At 42.3% G+C, this 25,578-nt stretch overlaps 1 pseudogene; it reads right to left on the minus strand.

Moving 5' to 3' along the window:
• Positions 1-1,256: 1,256 nt before the first annotated feature.
• On the minus strand, positions 1,257-24,540 carry LOC145362341 (Ig heavy chain Mem5-like; annotated as a pseudogene).
• Positions 24,541-25,578: the final 1,038 nt, after the last annotated feature.

Consider the following 25,578-nt stretch of genomic DNA (forward strand, 5'->3'; position numbering starts at 1 on the left):
CTGTCTCTCCAAATTTTACCAGCTGTCTCAGGAACAAGCTGACATCAAGGCCACCCCACTCACTATATTACTTCAAACCGAAAGGGGGCACTCTTTTAAGGGGAGGCAGTGGCATATGGTGTTGTCAATGGACTTATAACCTCGGGCTAAGACTCTGGGGACACAGATTCGAATCCCACCATTGCAATTGTGAAATTTGAATTGTGTAAAAATCTATAATTAAAAGTTGAAATGGTTCTCATGAAGCTATTGCTGTAAAACCCCTCCTAGTTCACAAATGCTCCTTAGCAAAATCAACCTGCTGTCTTTATCTGGCCTGGCATGCATGTGACTCCAGATTCACAGCAACGTGAGTGACACTTAAGTGCCCTCAGGTTTGGGAAATAAATGCACATCTCAGGACGGGATAACAAAAAATTGTTTTTCTGATGAAATTCTGAATGAGATATTGTCCTAATGCAGCAAACTACATGACAATAACTTACAAGTTATTCTATGCTTTGTACCAACTTTAATAGATCCCTAATTCTGATTAACAGAATGATATATGTTGTCCTCTGTTTGAGTCTCTTACCCTGGGATGCGCTGATGTCCAGACGCTGAGTGTGCCCTTGGTGAGTGACCTGGCAGGTATAGACCGCTTTGCTGAACCATTCCCCAGCGGAGACTGTCAGCCGACTGCTGGCCGAGAAGTTCCCGTTCACTTCACAGGGGGTAGAGGTGACAATTCCTGAATGCGTGGGTTTCCCATTCTTCAGCCAACTCACTTCCATTGACCCTGGCTGGAAATCGATGATTGAACAGACGATGATTGCGAATTTCCTGTTTGAGATGTCTTTACTGGAACTCACGGTGATGATAACAGTTGGATGGATCACAATCGGAGGGCCTTCAGAATAAAAAAACAGATCAGTCATTTCCTGCAGAAGATGTGGATCAATTAAACTTTTGTCAACAGCGGGTTGTAAAGGCGTGGAATGCCCTGCCTGCAGCAGTTGTGGACGCGCCAACTTTCAGGGCGTTCAAATGGTCAGTGGATAGGCATATGGATAACATTGGAATAGTTTATGTTAGAGGGTCATTAGATTTGTTCCACTGGTCGGCGCAACATCGAGGGCCGAAGGGCCTGTACTGTGCTGGAATGTTCTATGTTCAATGTTCTAACTCATTTGCAGTTAATAGGCACTAACTGGACTAATCCAGAGGGCAGGATTATGCACACCTGTTTAAATGAGTTATAACCAAGGCCCCACATGTTAACCACAGTGTTTCTGTTTTACACAAGCTCCACAACACTTACATTGCATTTCAACGCTCTTGACTGTGTTGATGTGTCGAACCTCACAGTCAATTCTGGGACATTCTCCCGCTGAGTCGCTGATGGTTAACTGGCTGCTCAGGGTGTAGGTTCCCTTCGTGTTTCTCACTGATGGGTAAGTCTTAAACCCACTGGGGACCGTTTGCCCATTTTTCTTCCAGGTCAGTTTGGAAACATCTGGAGAGTAATCCATCGCCAAACATCCGAAGGTGATGGAGCCGTCGGAGTTCTGTTGCTGACAGGGGGAGACCAGGCCGTAGAGATTGGGCGCAGATGGTGTCGCTGGGAAAGAATAGCCAATTGAACAAGTTAGACTCTTGCGTTTATTAAGTCAACAAACATATTGTTACAAATAGGTTTCTATATTAGATATAGCTCTTGGTGTTAAATGGATGAAGGGATATGGGTAGTAGGTGTGATCAGGATAGTGATGAGCTCTGACCAAAGTGAATGGCGGAGTAGGCTCCAAGGGCCGATTGGCCAACTCCAGCTTCTATTTTCTATGTTTCTATCTCGAACATTGATTAGAATTATGAACTTATCCCTAATATTTCCCGATTAAATCTTTCATTCGCCTTTAAGATGATGTTACTTCTATCATTTGGGAATTGTCATCTCTGTAGAAACTCATATCCCTGTCTCCACTTCTATCAAATTAGGAAGAAAAAAAACACATTCTGTTAGTCTCACAATGACATGTCATTCATTGCATAAACAGAGAACAGGAAAAATTTTCTCCATTATTGCAGCAACTATTTATTTCTCAAACAACAGCAGTGTGTGACAAACCGCTGTTTATTTCTCAAACAACAACACTTTATGATGAAGAAGTTCTCCCTCCATTCAGACTATCCACTCACCTGATGAGGGAGCTCCAACAGCTTGTGATTGCAAATAAACCTGTTGGACTTTAACCTGGTGTTGTGAGAATCCTTACTGTGCCCACACCAACCTCACTCCGGCATCTCCACACTAGTTTTGGAAATTGCCTGGTTTCAAACTGATTGGTGCCCCTTCCTCTCTCCAACTCACTGCCTCTCACTCCACAAAACGGAGATTAGTGACTTTGTTTCAAAAATACCTCCGGAATGAATACTTACTGAATGACCAGGGAACTCTAAATGTGATTATAAATTCAAATAAATCCAACAGTGACCAATTGAAGGATCATACGTTAATAGCAGGAGTTTCCCATTCGGTTCCTGAAGTCTCCTCCATCATTCACTGAGATTACAGATGAGCTGATTGTGCTGCTAGCTCTATTCTGAACCCCCTCACTCCGCCCATCCATCACCCGCTCTCTGCCCATTTCCCCCAGCTCTTTGCCCTTTCCCCTGGCTCTCTGCCTTTCACGGTGGCTCTTTTCCCCTTTTATCCAGCTCTCTGTATTTCCACCTGGTTCTGTACACTTCCCTCCAGCTCTGTGCCCTCTCTCCCGGCTCTCTGTTCTTTCCCTCAGCTCCCTACGCTTTCCCTCAGCTGTCTGCCCTCTGTCCCTGCTCCCTCCCCTCTTTCTCCTTTCCCCCAGCTCTCTGACCTTTCCCCCTGACTCTCCTGCCCTTTCCCCTGGGCTCTCTGCTCTTTCCCTCGGCTCTCTGGCCTTTCTCCTGCCCCCTGCCCTTTTCCGTGCCTCCCTGCCCTTTTTCCTGGTTCTCTCCCTTTTCCCTGGTCTTTCTGCCCTTTCCCCCATCTCTCTGCCCTTTCTTTCAGCTCTCTCCCCTTTCACGGGTCTGTCTGCCCTTTCCCCTGCTCCCTGTCCTTTCCCCTCTCTCTCCGCCCTTTCCCGTGGCTTTCCACCCTGGTCCCCGGCTGTGTGTCCTGTTCCCCGCCTCTCTGCTGTTTCCCCCGGCTCTCTGCCCACCCCCCACCCCGGCTCTCTGCCTTTTCCCCCGCCTCCTGTTCTCCCCTGACTCTTTGTCATTGTCCCTCTCCCCGAGCCCCCAGCGATTCCCTCCAGCTCTCTGCACTCCCAGGGCAGCTCCCACCTTTGAACACCAAACTGCCACTTGAGATCTTTCTTCTCTCTCGTTGCAGACCCTCCCCACACAGATTCAGTGAGTGTGAGTGAGAGAATGTGAGTGTGTGAGGGTGAGTGATTAGATGAGTCAGAGTGGATGAGTGATGTGTGGGTAAGTGAGGGTGAGTGAGTGAAGTTCTTTGAGTGAGGATGAGTGATTGAGGGTGAGTAAGTGTGGGTGAGGGTGAGAGAGCGTGAATAAATGAGGGTAGGTGAGTTAAGGTGGCTGAATGTGAGTGAAGGTGGCTGGATGAGTGTAGGTAAGCAAGATTGAAAGAATAAGGGAGGGTGAGTGAGGATGTGTGAAGGTTAGCGGAGGTGGGTGAGTGAAAGTGAGTGAGATTGAGTGAATGAGGGTGAGGGAGTGAATGTAACTAAAAGGATAGTAGGAGGAGAGGTAATAAGCCGTGGATAACGAAGGAGGTGAAGGAAAGTCTTAAACTAAAAGCGGAGGAATTTAGAGTAGCTAAGAGTAGTGGGCGAGAACAGGATTGGGAGAGGTTTAAATGTCAACAAAGATTGACAAAGAAGTTGATAAAGGAGGGTAGGAGAAACTATGAAGCTGGGCTAGCGCTTAATATAAAAAAGGATAGCAAGAGTTTTTATAAAAATATAAAAAGGAAGAGGCTGGCTAGGGTGAACTTTGGTCCTTTAGAGGATGAGAAAGGGGACCTAGTGGTAGGGGATGGGGATATGGCTAAGGTATTGAATAACTTTTTTGTTTCTGTCTTCACGGAGGAGGACGTGAATAATTTGCCGGGTGTTAGCGATGGAAAGGTGGTAGGACTGGAGGGTCTCAATGACATTACTGTTACTAAAGAGGCGGTGCTCGACAGACTGGAGGGGGCTGATTGTGGACAAGTCCCCAGGACCGGATGGAATGCATCCGAGGGTTCTGAAAGAAATGGCGGAGGTGATAGTGGATGCCTTGGTGGTTATTTTCCAGACGTCGCTGGATTCTGGGGAAGTGTCGGATGATTGGAAAACGGCTAATGTTACGCCGTTGTTTAAGAAGGGTGCCAGGCAAAAGGCGGGGAATTAGAGGCCGTTTAGTTTAACGTCTGTGGTAGGTAAAATGTTAGAATCTGTCATTAAGGAGGAAATTGCGAGGCATCTTGAAGGGAATTGCTTGATAGAGCAGACGCAGCACGGTTTCATTAAAGGGAAGTCGTGTCTGACAAATTTACTGGAGTTCTATGAGGATGTGTCTAGGGCGGTGGATAGAGGAGAGCCGGTGGATGTGGTCTTTCTAGATTTTTAGAAGGCGTTTGACAAAGTACCTCACAAGAGGTTATTGCAGAAGGTCGAGGGACATGGAGTTGGGGGTAGGGTGTTAGCGTGGATAGAGGATTGGTTGTCAAATAGGAGGCAGAGAGTGGGGGTCAACGGGTGCTATTCGGATTGGCGGATGGTGACTAGTGGAGTGCCCCAGGGGTCGGTGCTGGGGCCTCAGCTTTTTACCATTTATATAGATGATCTGGAGGAGGGAACCGAGTGTAGGGTGTCGAAATTTGCTGCTGACACCAAGATTGGGGGAACGGCAAATTGTGCGGAGGGTGTGGAGAGTCTACAGAAGGATCTAGATAGGCTGGGCGAGTGGGCCAGGAAATGGCAAATGGAATTTAATGTTGGCAAGTGCGAGGTGGTCCACTTTGGTCGGAAGAATGGTAGGAAGGACTATTACTTACGGGGCGAAAAACTACAGCAGGCGACGGTGCAGAGGGACCTCGGGGTCCTTGTGCATGAGTCGCAAAAACCCAGCCTGCAGGTGCAGCAGGTGGTCAGGAAGGCGAATGGGATGCTGGCCTTCATAGCGAAGGGGATTGAATATAAAAGTAGGGGGGTCTTGCTGCAGCTGTATAGGGCATTGGTGAGGCCGCAGCTGGAGTACTGTGTGCAGTTTTGGGCGCCGCACCTGCGCAAAGATATTTTGGCCTTGGAGGGAGTGCAGAGGAGGTTTACTAGGCTGCTACCGGAGTTGAGGGGGTTGAGCTATGAGGAGAGGCTGAATAAACTGGGCTTGTACTCGTTAGAGTTTAGAAGAATGAGGGGAGATCTCATTGAGACGTATAAGATGATGAATGGGATGGATAGGATAGAGGTGGAAAGACTCTTCCCGCTCAAAAAAGACAGTAGGACTAGGGGGCACAGCCTCAAGATAAAAGGGGGGTGGTTTAGAACGGAGTTGAGGAGGAACTTCTTCACTCAAAGGGTGGTGAATCTCTGGAATTCTCTGCCCGTTGAAGTGGTGGAGGCTGCCTCGCTAAATATTTTTAAGACGCGGGTTGATGGGTTTTTGATAAGAGAGGGGATTAAGGGTTATGGGGAGAGGGCGGGAAAGTGGAACTGAGCAGCGACAGATCAGCCATGATCTTATTGAATGGCGGGGCATGCTCGAAGGGCTAGATGGCCTACTCCTGCTCCTACTTCTTATGTTCTTATGAGAGTGAGTGAGTCAAGGTGGTGTGTGAGAGTGTGTGAGGGAGAATGAATGTGGATGGGTGGGAGAGTGAGGGTGAGTGAGTGAAGGTGTTTGAGTGAGGATGAGTGATTGAGGATTTGTGAATTAGGGTAGTGAAGTTGAGTGATGATGAGTATGTGAGGGTGTGTGAGTGAATGTATGTGCGTGAGTTTGAGTGAGTTTGAATGGGTGACCGGGCGTAATTCAGAGCGAGACAGAGAGAGGGTCATTGAGCTTGAGTCTGTGGGGGTGGGTAGGTGAGTGAGTGTGAGTGAGAGTGAGTGAGTGTGGATGAGTGAGGGTTTGTAAGTGAAGTGAGTGAGTGAGTGATAGTGAATGGGGTGAGTGAGTGAGGGTGAGTGAGACTGAGTGAGTGAGGGTGGATTCGTGGGATGAGTGAGTGAGGGTGAGTGAGACTAGGTGAGTGAGTGTGGATTAGTGGGATGAGTGAATGAAGGTGTATGAATGTTGGTGACTGACTGAGGGTCTAAGTCAGTGAGTGAGGTTTAGTGAGTGAGGTTGAGTGAGTGATGGTGTATGAGTGTGGGTGGCTGAGTGACAGTCAGTTAATGAAGGCGCGTGAGGGTGAGTGCACGTGAGTGAGTGAATGTGGGTGCGTGACTGAGGGTGAGAAAGTCAGTGAATGTGAGTGAGTCAGTGAGGGTGTGAGAATGAGAGAGTTAGGATGTGTGATTGAGGGTGAACGAGTGAGGTTGAATGCGTGTTTGTGGGTGAGTGAGTGAGGATGGATGAGAGTGAGTGAGCGAATATGAGTGAGTGATTGTGAGTGAGTGTGTGTGTGTGAGGGTGACTGACTCAGGGTGAATCAGGATCAGTGAGTTTCTGAGGGCGAGTGCGTGAGGGCGAGTGCGTGAGGGCGAGTGCGTGAGGGTGAGTGCGTGTGAGGGTGAGGGTGTGTGAGACTGAGTGTGTGAGGGTGAATGTGTGTGAGGGTGAGTGTGTGTGAGGGTGAGTGTGTGTGAGGGTGAATGAGTGAGCAAGGGTGAGTGAGTGAGGACGAGTGAGTAAACGTGAATGAGAATGCGTGAGTGAGGGTGAGTGATTGTGGTTGAGTGAGTGAGGGTGAGTGAATGAGGGAGAGTGAGTATGAAAATGTGTCAGCGAGAGAAGGAAGGTAAGATAAGGTGAGTGAGTGAAGTTGTTTGAGTGAGGATGAGAGATTGAGGGTGAGTGAGTGAGGGTGAATGAGTGAGAGTGTGTCAGTGAGGGAAGGTGGGTAAGTGAGGGTGAGTGAGTGAAGTTCTTTGAGTGAGGATGAGAGATTGAGGGTGAGTGAGTGAGGGTGAGTGAGTGAGAGTGTGTCAGTGAGGGAAGGTGGGTAAGTGAGGGTGAGTGAGTGAAGTTGTTTGAGTGAGGATGAGAGATAGAGGGTGAGTGAGTGAGTGTGGGTGAGGGTGAGAGAGTCAGTGAGCCACCTCCTCCTCTCCCTCTCCATCGATCTTTTCCCGATTCTCTCCATTGATCAGCTTTCAGTAACAGGGCTGTGTAAAGTCAGGAATCAGTGTAGATCACCGGGCAGCTGCTTTAATGTCGGGGCCTTTCTTTCAGAAACACGGATCAGTGAACAAATAGACAGACTGAGGGAGCTGGAAGGGAAGCTTCCAGCAAAACTAGGGTCACACAGGAATCAAACACCAAGTTTACACCAGTATTGGGAAGCCAGGCGGACTTAGTCTCAGCCAGATCCCTTCTTATTGATTGTGTCTTTGTGTCCGGTGTGTCACTGGCCAGTGACCAGTGGTGTGCCGCAGGGCTCGGTACTGGGACCTCTCCTCTTTGTAGTCTACATAAATGACTTAGAAGAGGGCGTAGGTGGTGTGATCAGCAAGTTTGCTGATGACACCAAGATGGCAGGGTTGGCGGGTACGGAACTGGATTGTCAGGTGATACAACAGGATATAGATAGGTTGGTGCAGTGGGCAGATAGGTGGCAGATGGCATTTAATCCTGACAAATGCGAGGTGATGCATTTTGGACGGAATAATGCAGAGAGGAGCTATGTGATAAAAGGTAGGCCGATTAGGAGTATAGACGTACAGAGGGACCTGGGAGTGCAGGTTCACAAATCCATGAAGGTTGCGTCACAAGTGGAGAACGTTGTTAGGAAGGCTTATGGGATGTTAGCCTTTATAGGAAGGGGCTTAGAGTATAAAAGCTGCCGTCTAATGCTTCAGTTATACAGAACGTTGGTTCGACCGCATTTGGAGTACTGCGTCCAGTTCTGGTCGCCTTATTACCGGAAGGACGTGGAGTCTCTGGAAAGGGTGCAGAGGAGGTTTACCAGGATGTTGCCTGGCATGGGGGGACTGGGTTACGAGGAGAGATTGAAGAGACTGGGGCTATTCTCCTTGGAAAGACGGAGATTGAGAGGGGACATGATAGAGGTATATAAGATACTGAAGGGAATAGATAGAGTTAATAGTGAGAGACTGCTCCCTAGACTGGGTACGAACACGAGAGGTCATCACTTAAGGGTGAGGGGGGGGAGGTATAATTTGGAGGTAAGAGGAAAGTTCTTTACGCAGAGAGTTGTGGGGGTCTGGAATGCGCTACCGAGTAGGGTGGTGGAGGCAGGAACGTTGGACTCGTTTAAGATGCAGTTAGATAGGCACATGAGTGAAACGAGAATGGAGGGATATGGTAGGGGCTATTAAATAGGGTTAAACCTCGGGAGACACCGGAAGGGCAGGCTGTATGATTTATATTTTTTGTCTTTATTCCACAGGTGGAGGTCCACCTCGTGTCAAGCGAGGGGCATGCACACGGCGGGTCGTGCGTGGGCTGCTCTTGGAAGTCCAGGAGTGGCCTAGTACTTCATGTCGGTGTGTGTGCTTGATCCTGGACCGATAGACGGGCGCCACAACAGCTCAGTGACTAGCACTGCTAGCTGTGTAGATACATGGATTTGGGCCTGTGTCTGTGGGAGTTTGCGCATTCTCCCTGTGGTTGCGTGGGTTTCCTCCGGGCGCTCCGGTTTCCTCCCACACCCCAAAGATGTGCTCTTAGGCTAATCAGTTTCCACCAAATTGACACTATTTCTTCCCTGAATCTGACTGAGTAGGGTCCCATTCGTAGACATGCAGGGTAAAATAGGTGTAGGGTGATGCGGCGGCACGGGCTCGTTGGGCCGAAGGGCCTGTTTCCCGTGCTGGGTTGTTCTTTGTTCTTTGTTCTTTGTTCTAACACATGGAAATCCCTACTTCTGACCTCATGTTGGATGGAATGTGTCATTGATGAAGCAATAGAAGATTGTTGGTCCCAGAACAGTCCCCTGCCGAACTCCTGCAGTGATTTCTCAACTTAGATGTTTGACCTCCAACAATCATCACCATCTTGCTTTGTGCTAAATATGACTCCAAACAGAGAAGAATTTCCCTCTGTAACTGATTCACTTGTGTTTTACTCGGGCTCCTCGATCCCACCCTCATTCAAATGTTAGTGGGGGGGGAGGGGGAGGGGGCGGGGGAGGGGGTGGCAGAGGTGGCACAGTGATTAGCGCTGCTGCCTCACAGTTCAATTCCCGATATGGGTCATTGTGTATGGAGTTAGTAAGTTCACCCCGTGTCTGCTTGGGTTTCCTTCGGATGCTCCTGTTTCCTCCCACAGTCCAAAGAAGTCTGGGTTCAGGGGACTGGCCGTGCTAAATTGCCCCTTAGTTTCAGGAGGACTAGTTAGAGTAAACACATGTGGTTATGGGGATAGGGCTTTGGTGGGATTCCTGTTGATGCAGACTCGATGGGCTGAATGGCCTCCTTCTGTGCTGTAGGATCCCGTGATTCTATTCTGTGATGTAAATGACAGTCTCTCTGACGTATGTGAGATGGAAAGTGTGTGAGAGGGTGTTTGGTGTGTGTTTGATAGAGAGAGGGGTGAATGTGTGTGTGAAGGTACCTGTGTGTGATAGACTGTGTTTGCACATGTGTGAGACAGTGAGCTGCGTTTGCAAGAGGGGACAGTGTGCCTATTGGAAAGCAAAATAAACTGTTCACGAGTGTGTGGAAGTGTGCATGGGATTGTGTGTGAGTGAGAAAGATGTGTGCAATGTGTGTGGGTGATTGAAGCAAGTGTGTGTGTGTGTGTGTGTGTGTGTGTGTGTGTGTGTGTGTGTGTGTGTGTGTGTCAGAGAATGTTTGCGCGAGACTGTGCCTATATGAGAGACTGCGTCTGTGCATAAGTTAGAGTGTGTGCATCGGTCTATGTTTGTGAGAGAGTGTTTGTGAGAGAGCTAGCGTGAGAGAGCAAGAATGTACAGGTGTGAGATAGTGTGCGCAAAAGGTATAGAAATATATGTGTGTGTGTGAGAGAGAGAGACGGATGCGTGTGCAAGAGGAATTGTGAGAAAGTGTGTGTGAATAAATGTGAGACAGCTTGAGCGTGTGTGACAGAGTTTGGGAGAGTGCGTGTGCGAGTGCGTGAGGCTATGCATATGTGTGTATGTGTGTGTGTGTGTGTGTGTGTGTCTGCGTGTAAGACAGAATGTGTGTGGAGGTGTGTGTGTGTTTTTGTGTTTGAGATGTGAGAGACTGATTGAGAGAGTGAGAGTATGTCTGTATTTGTATTTGAGACAGAGTATGTAGACCGTGAGAGAAAGAGAATGTGTGTGAGGTATCGTATGAGAGAGAAAGTAAGTGTGTGTATGTATGTGTGACAGAATATGAGGGTCTGTATGTGTGTATTTATGTGTGTGAGAGTGTGTGATGTGTGTAAGTCTCTATCTGGCTGATTCAGTCTGGAAAAGCACCCTCACTCCACACATACTCACCCACTCACACAGTAAGTGGGAGTGACAAGCGAGCACAATACGGACCCTGGGGCAAGGGTTGGAAAAGCATTTAAATCTTTCACAAGTCAGTCACAATTAAATAATTTCCTCTTTCCTCAATGAGAGAAACTTGTAAAAACCTCACGGAATCTGACACAATCCAGGGCAAAGCCACCCACAAGATTACCCACCTCCTCATTCACCCTATTCACTCTCTCCATCACTAACAAGCAGTGCCAGCACTGTGTGTATTATATACAACATGCACTGCAGCAACTCACCAAGGCTGCATAGAACACACTGTCCAAACCCGCTGCCTTTACATCCTAACAGGACAAGGGCAGCAGCCACATCTGAAACACTATAACCTGTAAGCTTCCCTCCAAAACACACACCATCCTGACCTGAAACAATGTCTTAATTCATTCATAATCGCTGGGTCAAAACCCTGGAACTTCCTGTCTAACGGCAGGGCGGATGCCTGCAGCATATGGACTGCAGTTGCTCAAGGATGCTTCATATCAATACTTTATGAAGGAACAATTAGATTAAAAATTCTGGCCGAGCAAATGTCTCGAAAATGCCTTTAGAAGATTAAAAATAATATGCAAGTGAATTTGACCCTTCAACTGTCAAACTAAACAGTTCAGGGGCTCCTGTAGTACGGAGCACAATATAGTAAATCTCACTTTGTATTTGTTCATCGAACGTTCCCAAGGCCGGTACATCACTGCTTAAAAATCATCCAATTCTCCCTCTACAGTCTGATGTTTCTGCTTCTCTGATGGACACAATATGCTTTAGGGATTTAATTTATGAGCCGCCGAGTCAAACAGTCACATTTCTCACAGATACAAGTACATTGAAGAAATAAATCAAATTTCACTTCCTGCAGGACAGGAGAAGGAACCAGAAGATTTATAACCAGTCAGGGAGATTCCTGGTCCCAACACAGTGACCACACGCCCAGAAACAGAACAGACACAAACAGTTCAACAGCCGAGTTCCCAGCAGAAAGACCTGTTCAATCTGTCAATTTCAAACTGTTGGATTCTCATTGATCAATAGTCAACTTACAACAGAAAATCAATAACCTATTTTAAATTAAACTGATATTCATTTCAGAAATCCTCTCGACTTTCAGTTATTTCTCTTTGCCTGTCTCACTTCTCGAAAACTGTAAAAATGTAACTTCGCTGAAAATGAGCAAAAATAACAGATTCAGGACAGTTCAATGTCCCTAACAGAGACACAGTGACACAGTAACAGTTCAATGTCCCGAACAGAGATACAGTGACACAGTAACAGTTCAATGTCCCTAACAGAGATACAGTGACACAGTAACAGTTCAACGTCCCTAACAGAGATACAGTGACACAGTAACTGTTCAATGTCCCTAACAGAGATACAGTGACACAGTAACAGTTGAATTTCCCCCAACAGAGACGCAGTGACACAGTAACAGTTCAATTTCCCCCAACAGAGATACAGTGACACAGTAAGAATTAAACAAACCGGGAAACATTTACATTGAAAATCGTTACCTGATTCGATCTAATTTCTTAATTAAATATAATCAACAAAATAATCAAGGCAAAGCACTTTATCGAGCCGAGCACAGCTGAGTAAAGAAATGTTTTGTTTTTGAATTCATTTTGATTCAATTAAAAATTCTCTAAAACTGATAATATTTTGCACGCTAGTGCAATATTCAAGGTCTTTTGTTTTGAATTAATCAGCGTCAATATTACATTTTAAGTTATTGTTAATTGTCAGTTAGTTCTCCTGCCAGCTGATTTGAACTCTGTAATAAAATGAGTTTTCAATCATTCAAAACGTGCTTCTGCCCCCAACATTGTTAAATAATTAGGTTACAATTAAATCTCAATGTTAAACTATAATTTCAAATTACTGAATGGAAACATTCAAACATCTGTCATTCATTTACTTAAATCTAATCACATTGTAATATTTTACTTTTTCACTTTTACGACAAATGTCTCATTATAACCAACAATCGTGTTAAAAATGCAGATTTCTGAGTTTGTATGGACTGTAACGGCCTGGCCGTTTGAAACCAATAATACTACTTCCGAGATTTAATAATTTAGACCACCCATATAACAACTTCATTACTGAACACATTGTTTAATTAAAGAAGATCTGAATTAAACAGTGCAAACACAGAGACGACAATTGATTCAAATCCTCTGTAACGCTAAAAACACGATGCAGAATATAAGTCTCGACCTTTTCTTCATTATAATATTTAATAAGACTTAAACATAAGCTTCAGTTAGTATAAATTCTTCCATTCTGTCATTTATTCTTCCTATAATTCTATTCCGTGTTTAACATTAATGGGAGACATGATGTTATTAAGTGCAGAGCTAATATTATTTTTATAATATGTATAATATTATACTACTTTTATATAAAGTAATCTTTTGAATTTCAAGCATTTAATTGTCAATCTGTAGCCAGTTTCTGTTGACACTTTACTACAATTCAAAAACAATCAATTGAACAATTTTGTCTGAGTGTCAGCGAATTCCATCTGTCAGAAAACTGTGTTCAGTCTGTCAAATTTTTATAAACTGTTTGATTCTAATTGATCAAAGGTCAAATTACAACAGTGAAAAAAAATCAATAAACATTTTAAATTAACCTGATGTTCATTTTAAAACTCCCTTTGCCTTTTTACTATCTCTCCCTGGCTGTCTCAAATCCCAAAAACTGGGCAATTATTTTTTCTGAAAATGAGAACTTCGAATGTAACAGATTCAGGGCAGTGTAATGTCCCAAACAGAGATACAGTGAATTGTAATTCATGTTTTATATTATTATGTAACCATTAGTTAGCATGAATAAAATGCCCCAACATATATTTATTTTATTTTCCGAAACTTTTCTGCTTTATCCCTACAAGAATGTTCAACCGCAATTTTATTTTCATTTTGCCAGAACTGCTCAGTTTCACTGAGCTGAAACAATGTAAAAACAATTGAGGAACACCAAACAATTTCACAAATTTTGAGATGAGATAAGTGATTAATTATCTCGGTATCTAATTTTAAAAAAATACTTAGAACGAATATATGGTTCCAATTGCATAGAAAAAAGATAATAATCGGATACAAAAATTTCCAAAAAGGAAATTATTCTGCAAAACTCGGATTCCAGTAAATGCGAACTTAATCTGGGATATACCGATTAATGCAAAGTATCTTGTTCAACTGAGCGCTGCTGTGAAAACAGCAGGTTATCATTGAAATAGCTTCTGGAATTGCCACAAAATATTTCCAGTCTGGAAAATGTTCTGGTCATGTTATTTGTGTGATAAACACAGCAAAACTATTAAAAGGAATTATTGCTAAATTATTAATATAAAATAATCTGTGGTGAATATGGAGTTATATTACTGATTAATAATTCTTTGACTTATATTAATTTTACTATTAAACTTGTTCATGAGAAGTTTGTGATTGCAGCAAAGACTAAGTGTCCGAATGAGCGTTGTAAGTCATGACTTATTTGAATTTGTGAGCGTCAGTTAAAATTTATAAAAATGCTGTGCTATCTTTTAGTTTTTTTGCCCCAAACCTGCTTGTTTTCTCCCTACAAGGATTTTCAAACTCAAAGATTGTTTGCGTTCAACCAGAAAACATCTAAACTCTCAACGGCACCGTTAAAGCACTATTCAAACAACACAGAAATAATGACACAAAGCCAAATCACAGCGCAAATTTTAAACATTCACAGTGACTGCACCACAGAATCTCCTCAGCAGAAACACAACAAAACACATCAATGAGGGAATGAATCCGTTTCACAGAAAAACAGCTCAATTATCCATTCAACAGAATCAAATGTAACATTGCAAAAAAAAACTCAATATCGAATCCAGCAAACCAGCTCTTAACCAATAATTAAACTCAACAGAAATCTGGAATACTAGCAATCGCATTGCGAGGAGGTGGAATATGACCAACAAATTAGTGTTGAAACTTTATCACATCTTATTCATATTGGGTCATATTTCAAACATATTTAAACATTTGGATGGTAAAAGTTCCAGCCATCAAATGCCTCCGAGATTAAACATTGCAGGTACCCCAAATTCTGAATGCAGTGACAAACTATGTTCTGAACGACTGGCGTAAGCCGTTATCACTAAAGATTTTAAACATACAAACACAATAAAGCCTGCTTTATTTCTCCCTGCAGTTATGCGTCAAACAGTTGCGAACTCGCAGAATGTTCATATTCAATCACAAAACGTGTAACAGCTCAGTGTCACTGAGTTCAAACAACGCAGAGACACCAAATTAATTCACAAATTTTACGTATTTAGAGTCACCCAGATACATAATCTCCTCACCAGAAAAAAAAGCATCACTGAGAGACTGAACCCCGCTTCATGCGGAAGCAGCACAATTCTACAAACACTTTCAACAGAATCAAATATAACATTTACAGAAATGTTAATATAAATTCCAGCCAATTCGTCCATCACCAAACTAATTAATGTTTAGAATAAGCAGAAAATATTGCACAGCAGCACCAGCATTGTGAGTGAGTGAAACATTTTCACTGAATAAATATAGAAATCTTAGATTTTTTAAAATTTTTGATTTAAATTTCAAACACTTGTGGAGTAGATGGTACAACCCGCAGGCACTAGATGTCACCGAGATTAAACGCTGCAGAAACGCTGAATTGTATAACAGACATTCGGATTTTAAAGTAACCCAACCACACAATAACCTCAACAAATAAACACAAAATCCCAACAATTTGGGATTGAATCCCTCAGCAGCATCTATTGTCCAGAAAGAGCGGAATTCTAAAACCCCTTTGCAGCAGAATCACAGGAAACATTGTAACAATTCTCAATCGAGAATCCACCAAACTCACATTTATGTTACCAAATGGATTATTAGTACAGATAAAAACATAAAACAAAGACACATGTAAACCAGTTACTCAGTAAGTGGATGGTTCTTACCTGTCGTCACCGTCACCATGGTCCCTTGTCCCCAGTAAGCGAAGTAGTCACAGTGTCACATTCTGTAGGCTGTGTCATACAATAACTGTCCCTGCACAAAATAGAGACAAAATCAGCATTATTTTAAATATTCACAAACCCAAGGAAAAGCAAAATCAATTAATGTTCATTAGATTATAATTGTATTTCTGGATATCATTTGACATTCATAAACGACCCTAATGTTTTATATTTCACAGAGTTACACGTGAACATGTTGTTGAAAACACACATCGATAATTGAGTAATTATCAAGATTTTCCATGTTTATTCTTGTCATGTGGTCAGTGCTGGACATAAATAATACTGTACTGTGATTACAGTTGGGATTTAAAAGTGACACTGATCCAGTTTCAGTCAATCAGTGCTGAGGGGTTTTTGTATTGACAGTAACTGCCGTGCCATCCAGTAATCACAGTGAGACACAGCATGACAAATACTGAGGCGGACAGTTGGCTGTAAAATACAGACAGTAAATTTCACTGCTATTTCAAAAGCCTGTTTCCAGCTCGTTAAGGGTGACTCAGTGAGATATTTCAATTTTTACTGGTCATGATGTTGATAAAGGGGGTTAGAAACTTTTACACTCTCTATGCACATTCAGCGTGTAAATCAATAACAATAAAATTGAGGCATTTTACATCTTAGAAAAAAACAATGCTGTTCCTAAGCATTATTTTGTTGAACCCTCATTTACTTTGGCATTCGGCAATGGCATTGGTCACAAATTTAAGCAACGTCCTTTTGTGAGGTTTTTGTATGAGGATGGCGCTTTTCTCAGCACTGTGACCCACTGCTATAGTATCACAGTGACACACACCCATACAAAAACTGCACTCAGTCTGTTCGGTACTGCTGTTCAATATTCACTTCAAATGGACCATTAGTTTTGCTCTAATGTAAAATGTAGGCAACTGTTTATCTAACACAATCTATCAGAAATATTAAAAAGAGTAATATATCGTGTGTGGTACTTGCTGAAACTACAATGAAAATAAAGTCAGTGAAAAGCTCACCAGTTATATGGGTGAGTTTGGGAAGTTTTACTGTTAAATGCTTTCTGTGTTACTTTTATTTTAAACATGATTATAGTTTGGTTCTGACCACGGTCGATCATATTGCATTTAAAACAGATACTGACCTTCAGGTTATGATGGAAGTAGCGGAATCCTCTCTCGGGCTGTTCTTGCCCGGGTGCAGCCCTGGATCCTCTCGCTGTGGTCTGTTGCACAGTAATAGATGGCCGTGTCTTCAATCTTCAGGCTCGTCATGTCCAAAGACAAGATGTTGTTTGAAGTGTCTGCGGACACAGTAAATCGACCCTGAACTGATGGCGCGTAGTAACTGCCATAATAATCAGAGTAGCTAGCCAGCCACTCCAGGCCCTGTCCGGGAACCTGCCGGATCCAACCCATGCCGGAGCTGCTAAGATCGAACCCGCTGGCTTTACAGGTCAGTTTCAGGGAGCCTCCGGGACGCCCGGTCTCTGCCTCTGGCTGGGTCAACACAACATCCGACTGGACACCTGTAAAAATAGATCAAAAACACCAGGGATTAATCTTAGTGAAATGATTGCTGAGTCTGGAACATTCCAGAGAGAGACTAACACTGAGACAGTAACAGTGAGAGACTTGAACAATAATAAAAAAAATACTCACCAGATAAGAAAGTCAGCAACAAACTGAGAGAAATGGCCGACCTCATCTTTCTGGTGATTTGGGGGAAATGGTTGTGTCAGGAACTCAGTGAACAAACCAGCTCCCGGACTGTTGGATTCCGGTCCCAGTGAGCGGTATTTAAATACCCGGCAGAAGGGGGCGGCTTTCCAGGCGCCGCCTGTTGATTCCCTGCTGGAGGCGGCGCCTGGATCCACGTCCCACCTTCCACACCTCCAACAGAATGGACTCGGAGATTTACAATAGATTAATATTAAAATGGACATTTTATCTGCATCGGGATATTTGTTTGGCTAAAATGTTTATTGTATTGTCCGCATTATTTCTGATGACGATATTACAGTTCATCATCTCTTTACTTTTAAAATAACTCATTCCATTGTAAATATGGTGATTTTATTACCACACCCCCAACAAGAAAAGAAATCTAAAAATGATGAACTAACATTTTGGAACATTAGACAATTTTGCAACAATTCCGTGTCTCTGCCACATTACAATAATAAAGCACAATTTATCAGAAGAAATACCATCGATTTCTGTAACTAAACGTGTAGAATATACAAAGTGACTCTGTTAACAGTGTGGATGGCTATCACTGAACAATTTGGGTTTGGAGATGAGAAGAAACTCTCACACAATACAATGTTTCTCCTTATATTTTCAAACTGTCTCAATCTCGAAGACAGGCCTTTGAAAATAATGAAAATCCCAACCTCCTGATAATTAAATAGTGAGTTGACAGAGAAACATAAAATTAAATTGATTTTTGACGGAGAAGTCAATGAATCGGAACGGACACTGAGATCATTAAAGTTCTCCTTCAGCATCCGGATCATTACAGCTCACTCTATTGGCCACCGGCTGACTAACATTCACTGGTATTGGAAATACAGGATATCAGGACTTTACCGCACATTGCACAGTATCACAAGAATAAATGTTTTATCTTCCATTGAATCAGGTTATGAACTGATCATTTCTCCACTCATTGGCAGCTATGAGAGGAACTCTTCAATAAGAGAAATCAGATTATACTGTACAATAGTACACGGGGCAAATCAGGTACAAGAGACGCTGCTGTTTCAATGTGATACAGAACTTTCAGAATATTCCAGGAATCCCCGGTGTTCATGTCAGTTTTATGATGTTGTTTGAATATTATTTCATGCCATTGCACCGATTTCACTTCACTGGGGAACTGGGCCCATCAACATCTCTCTCTCTCATTTCATGAAGTGATTCATAAACAGACTTTAATTATTGGAATGAAATTTACTCGGAAACTATACAAATGAAAAAAAGCATCCGGTCACTTTATTGTTTTGCGACACTATTTACTCAGATAATGAACAGGACACTGAATGAAAATATTTGATGAGAATGATTACGATTTAAAATGTGTCTTTCTTGTGGGGATGAAACATTTACTGTTTAAATGTCTGAATCCCATGCTGTCCATTCAGCTTCACGTTAATCTGTCCCACACAGTATTTGGCAGCAATCCAGGCTGCTGTCAAATGCTCAAAGTTATTGACAGGAAACATCTGGGGCTGTTTGTGCAGTAGATCAAAGATCAGTTTCATCAGCACTGACCGCTTGGCTACAAGCCAACTTAAAACCCTGCATGTTGTCAGTAAGGTCTATTTATAAAAAAAAATCTACCCAGCAACAGTACTGGAGGCACTTGAATTTTTAGAAGTTATAAATCCAGATGATGTTTTCCCATCTCTAAAGGAAGGATTATTTTCCACCTTCTCTGGCACTCTATTAACAACAATGATGATTTTTCCAACACATCAGAATATTGTGAAGGACGGACAGAAATAATCACAGGCTGACTGAAAAATGGCTCAGAGAGACGATACATGCTGTTGTATTTGAGCAGGCACATTTATATTTTATTTCCTTTTATCTTTCCATGGGATGTTTGTTTGGGAAGACCAACACTCTTTGCCTGTCCCAAATTCCCTTAAATTGACTGGTTTTCTAGGACACTTCTGTAGATATTAAAGAGTCAGCTATTTTGCTTTCAGTCTGCAGTTATATCCTTGTGAGACAATGTAGCCGATGGCAGATTTCCTCCATTGGGGAATCAGAGCGGTTCCAATGATCGCAATTAGTATCCACTCCAGATTTACCAATAGAATTCAAAATCTACCTGCGGGAACGGCCCGACTTAAATCCCTGTCCTCACATCATTGCCCTGGGCCTCTGGATCGCTGGATCAAATAAAATAATTGATGTCACCATCTACACAAACAATAAATGTATGACTGTGTTGACACAGGAATGAATGACATTTGAATAACTGATGGATGAATGACTGTTGGATGCCTGAATATTTTGATTGAGGAATTAGTGAATGGATTGGTGGATTCATTGATAAATGGTCCTGAATGATGCTGTTCTACATTTCCATATTTGTGTTTGACTACTTCATAAATTGAAACAACTCCTTTATTCAATGTGTGTCCATCTAATACCTTCAATCCTTCCAGAGTGTCTGGGTGAAATACATTCCGAGTTTCTCGGGAGTTAGCAAGCTGATCCTCTTGAAGAGTAGGGGGAGATTTTCCTGCAGTTCGGACGGTTCATTTCTCTGCTGATGCTGAATCTTCATATCCAGGACAGAAAGAGAGAGCATGATTTGATTGAGGAGCAATGATTGTACTATATAAAACACTGGCTCTTTCATATACAACAAATCAATCAACAAACCCTCACCCAAATTAGTGAAGGCAACAGGGTGAAAAGTAAATAAGGTAGCAACAGAAATATTTGTGAAACTCGCTGGAAAACTACAAGTGTCACATTATTTCCCAAAACAGCTTAATAATGAATCGGAATTTAAAGATTCAGTAACTTCACATGAAGTACAGGTTGTTCCATTTATATCATCACTTTGAAAACCATCACACACTCCAGCTATGTACCAGGACTTTCTGTGTGATGATGAGGTGATGACTTTTCAATGAAGCGCAGAGGCTGCTGGGTAGCTGTTCATTCTCCTCGGTCTGAATTAATTCCATTCCCCACTGAATTGTGGGACAGATTTCATTCTTTGGTGTCAAAAAGCCAATCTGTTGTCAATAAAGTTTAATATCAATAAATTATACGAAGCAAAGTACAGTTATATATTGAATAGAATGAAATGCCGGAAATAAACAGAAAATACTGGAGAATCTCAGTAACATCTGTGGAGACAGAATAGAGCCTTTGTTTCACATCTGGATGACCCTTCGGCAGAGTATTCCTGCTGCTTTGGAGAGATCATCATTGTTTCCAAAACGTGTCAGGAAAGCTACATAAATTTCCTGTGAGCTGGGAAAAACAGAAATAATAGATACTATTTCGAGCCCCACACAAGCTGTACCAATTCACAGAGTGATCCCAAATATCATAACAAACTTCTTCATCCTAAACTAATCAACATCCCAATCACAAACTATGTCCTAAAAAAAATCCTAATCCCTATCCACCCACATCATTTCTCAATGTCATCACTCTCTTCAATTTCCTTCAAATAAAAAAAACTCATACTGACTCGAAACTTTGGCTCTATTCTCTCTCCACACATGCTATCAGACCCGTTGAGATTTTCCAGCATTCATTATTTTTGTTTCAGTTTCCAGAATCTGCAGTATTTTGCTTTTGTCAAACTGATGAACATAATTGGTGAACTAATTGTTTATCTATATGAATTGATGATAACTGGGAAATTGGAACAACCCCGCCTGGAAATTCCTCTCCAAGACACTCACAAACCTGACTTGGACCAGTCCTTTACTTACGCTGCGTCGGAGTCCAGGAGCACCCTCCCTAAGAGCACTGTTGGTGTACCTACACTGCAGGTTCTGCAGCAATTGAATAAGGCGGCTCACCACCAGCTTACCGAATGCAATTAGCAATGGGGAATAAATGGGGGCCTAGACAACGTCGCCTTCCTATCATAGAGTAATTTTAAATACACTCCTCATTATATATGAATGAGATCTGGTGAATGAAATAATCAAATTGCAAATGGATGGTAATTCGTGAAAATAATTATTATCTTTCTGGACATTTATTTTATATTCTCCTTATTCGGTCCAGTATCATTAATCACTCGGCACTGTCTCAGTTCATGTCTAAGATGTTCCTATATCAGTTAGACTGTGCGAGCCACTGCCTCAGTTTTATTTTCCTTGACAATGTTAGTTTTAAAAATGTTTCTTTCACGGGATATGGGTGTCATTGGAATTTGGCATTTGACCATCCCCACATGGCACTCGGCCCTAACTCATTACTATTTTCTTGAACCTGGCCCCTGTTTATATTAAAATACAGCCTGGCTCTGTTAATACTCTGCTAGACCAGAGCTCAGTTTACATTGCACACGGCATTCTCTCTGGTTATGTGATATTTGATACTCACCCTTTATATATTTCACTGTGCCAATTTTGTTCCTGCACTTAACTATGCCTCTCTTTGAATTATGTTTGTTTTACTCCACGGTTTTGTGAGAAGAAGAGATAATATGTTGGGATAAAAAAGATTGCTATCAGGCAAGACCCAGATACGGGCAGTATTGGATCACCAGTATTTTATTGTGCTGTAATTGTCTTTGTCTTTTTGTTCTTCATTGACAGTGAATGCTACACAGGACTTGATATCCACTTTCACTGCAGCCAGCAGAAGTAGATTTCAGATTTCTTTTCCACTGTCCAAAACCTCACACGGTTTGCCCTTGCAGAAGGATGCAGAGAATTGTGTTCTCCCAGCCACTTTAATCATTACTGGCATTGACCAGTGCAGTAAAAACTGAGGCCATGTCTAATACAATATAAACGTGGATATGGACAATTGCAGAAATAAGATTGCATCTACTTTGATACAAACAGAGTGAGATCTAAATTAATATAAACAGAGACAATGTGGAGTTTCATACAAACAGAAACATGGTGACATATAATATAAGCAGGGACAGCGTCGAATTTAGTACAGACAGATAATATACCCAATTTACTATGTGTAGAGACAGACAACATAACATTCTATGTGCAAGATAAAAAGAGTTAGGGTCTAGTGGAAAATAAACAAAGGCATGGCTCACAATACAAGCTGACACAGGGTAAATTTACTGTAACATAAAGAGACTGGTTCGATCACCATGAAATTTGTAAAGACGGCCGACTGTCCCATCAAAATCTTACAGGATCGGAGTAACATGGGGTTCGCTGCAGAATGCAAAGCCCCCTCTGTACCGGCAAATTATTAACTCCCAAAGTAGGAATAGCATGAGTGAGATGCAAAGTGAATCTCCCTCCAAACTATCCAATTCAAACATTCTCACAACAGTATACTGTCTATAAACAGAGTGAAACTCCGTCTACAAATCTGTTCAAACAAAATTAAGGCAGAAAGAACATGGACACTCTTCTATGTAAAAACTCTCCTGCACTCTTCCTTCAGAGATCCAGGAGGCAGGTTTAAATCAGTGTTAGGTATAGGGGAAAGAGCCGTCTACACAGTTCCACAAAACACACCCAGGCCAGGTACAGCAGAGATTAGATCCGGATTAAATCTTCCCTGATAAAGATATATCAACCATTCATAAGCCAGGAACAATGAGTTAAAACCAGAGTAAATGTTCCTCTACACTGTCCAGTCAAATACTCCAAGGACAGGGACAACACCGGCTAAATATAGGGAAAGATTTCACATTGAATCCTTATCACCAGGTGTAGCCGAGGTTAGACACAGAAGAAAATGTATCAAGCATTTCAAGATCATTGATTTCTCAAGAGATCTTTTAGAGTAAATCTCAGAAATGGATGTCAATTTATTGAATTATATTCTCTTAGAAACCTGTAACTGTGGCTGAGAGAACACATTGGGCAGATATTGACTTTATGCTGTGGAGTGAAGACGATGAACCATCGTGGAGAGAAAAGACACAGAACCAGATAGGAGAAAGACAGAGAAAGAGATGAAACACAGGAGATGTTCTGTGTTTTCTGTGTCAGTTTATTTCGGGATCAGAGGGATTATTTCCTAATTCTGAACATAGATATCATCATGATATTTTTCCTCACATAACTGATGAATAAATAATGTTGAAAAACAACCATTACTGGAATCCGTTGATTGATTTGCATGGTTGTCTCTATTTCTGTGCTGTGTTGGTGGGGAAATATTTGTTGTGTTTTTGTCAGTCAACAATCTAATTTGGAATTACTATTTTTGTATTTATTTACATAAATACCTCACTGTTTACAATGAAATGTTCATGACAGAAAAAAACAGATAAACCGTCACCTATTGATCAGTTTCAACTCAAAATAGTGATTTATTTTAAGAATTTTAACATTTGGTTCAAAATGAATAGAAACTTTTTGAACATACATTATACCAGTTGCATTTAATTAAAATAAAATGATACATTTCATTTCAGAATTAGTTGTGAAAGTTCTGATGTCACAATTAATAAAGTATCTGTGAACAGGCAGATATTCCACGGAATGTTAATTTGATTGAGGATTTAATCTGTTTCAACTAGACAAGTTAACTTAAAAAAAAAACAGATCTGATGTCTGAAATATTCCTTCACAAATAGTGATCACACTCACACGAGGGAAGAGTAAAAAATGTGGTTATCACTAAGAGATACAATTATTTTTGCTCCCTCACAGGCGACAGGGAAGCGGGTCCGATTCTAACATTGGGTGACTGTGTGTGGTTTTCACACTCTATCCATATCCATGTGAGTTTCCTCCGAGTGCTCCAGTTTCCTTCCACAATCCCAGGATGTGCTGGATAGATGGATTGGCTTTGATAAATTGCCCCTTAGCGCCCAATGATGCGCAAATTAGAATCATAGAATCCCTACAGTGCAGAAGGAGACCATTCGGTTCATCAAGTGTGCTATCCGGCAGAGCATCCTTCTCAGGCCCAATGTAAATTGTCTATGCTAACTTTCCTGTTAGTGTCCAAAAATGTGTAGGTTCGGGGGATTAGCCTGTGAATATGTGTGGTTGCAGGGATCGGATGAAAGCTTGCCTAGGTAGGATGCTCTGCTGGAGAACCCGCTGCAGAGTTATTGGACTGAATGACCATGTTGAACTGTAGGGATTCTATGATTTTATGCTGCTATCATCAGGCAGAGCAGTGATTATATTCACATTAATCTCAGCGATTCCAAAGTATTACAAATTATGGGGGAACTTGAATGTATAGAACATTTTACCCGACCTCATGTCGCCCCAAACTTCTTAAAACTCACTGAGGTACCTTTGCTAAATTTAGTCACTGTTCCCATGTTGCAACTAACCAGGTAAGTTGCGTACCACAAACTCCCACAAACCGGGATGTAATAAATGGCCAACAAATTTGCGATTTTATTTGACAAATGAGGATTTGGGTAGGATATTGATCAGAACAGACTTGCTGTTCATAATTATACCAAGAGATTTTATATCCTGGCATTGATGTTAGATACGAATCTGGTTCTCTCTCTCTGATGATGTCCATTGAGATGCTGAGTAGCACTGTTGCTGTTTTAGTTTTAGATTTCCGGAATCTGCAGCAATTTGCACTGATTTTATTGAATCTCTGGATGCGAGCGTCACTGACAAAACTAACATTAATTGGTGATCGTGAACCACCTTGCTGAAACCTGCCCTCAGGATGGGTGACTTTCCACTGCAGCTTTAATACAACTGGGTGGCTTTCTCGGATATTTCAGTGGTGGTGAAGGGTTATTTTCATCTCATGGAACTGGAGTCTGTGTAGGACAGACAGGGGAAAGATAGGAATATTCGGTTTATAGTTATTTGCAAAGAGAAGATGTTGTTTGAAGTATAAAAACAATTCTGTGGATTCTGGAATTCAAACCCAAAGAGAAAATGCTGGAAAATCTCAGCAGGCCTGGCAATATTTGTAAGGAGAGGGAACAGCTGACGTTTCGAGTCCAGATGTCCTGAGACTGTCCAGCATTTTCTCTTTACGTTGTTTTAAGTGTCTTTGGGTGGAATAAATTGATTCTGAATCTCTGGGGAGGAGGAATTGTGGGTTAATCCAAGACTATCACACTGAAGGAGAGACTATAAACACTATCAGGGACGGGTCGGACCCAGACCATCCAGTTGCTGCCCATATTGAACACTTTGTCTTTACAGCTCAGTCTCAGGGAGCCTCAGGGATGCCCGGTTTCTGCCTCTGGCTGAGTCAACACAACCTCCGATTCGACACTTAAAAAAAAACTATGAAAAGAAAACACACCTCACCCCGGACAT

This window comes from Carcharhinus amblyrhynchos, unplaced genomic scaffold, assembly GCF_965287045.1.
Source record: "Carcharhinus amblyrhynchos unplaced genomic scaffold, sCarAmb.v2.hapA scaffold_38, whole genome shotgun sequence".
Lineage (NCBI taxonomy): Eukaryota > Metazoa > Chordata > Chondrichthyes > Carcharhiniformes > Carcharhinidae > Carcharhinus > Carcharhinus amblyrhynchos.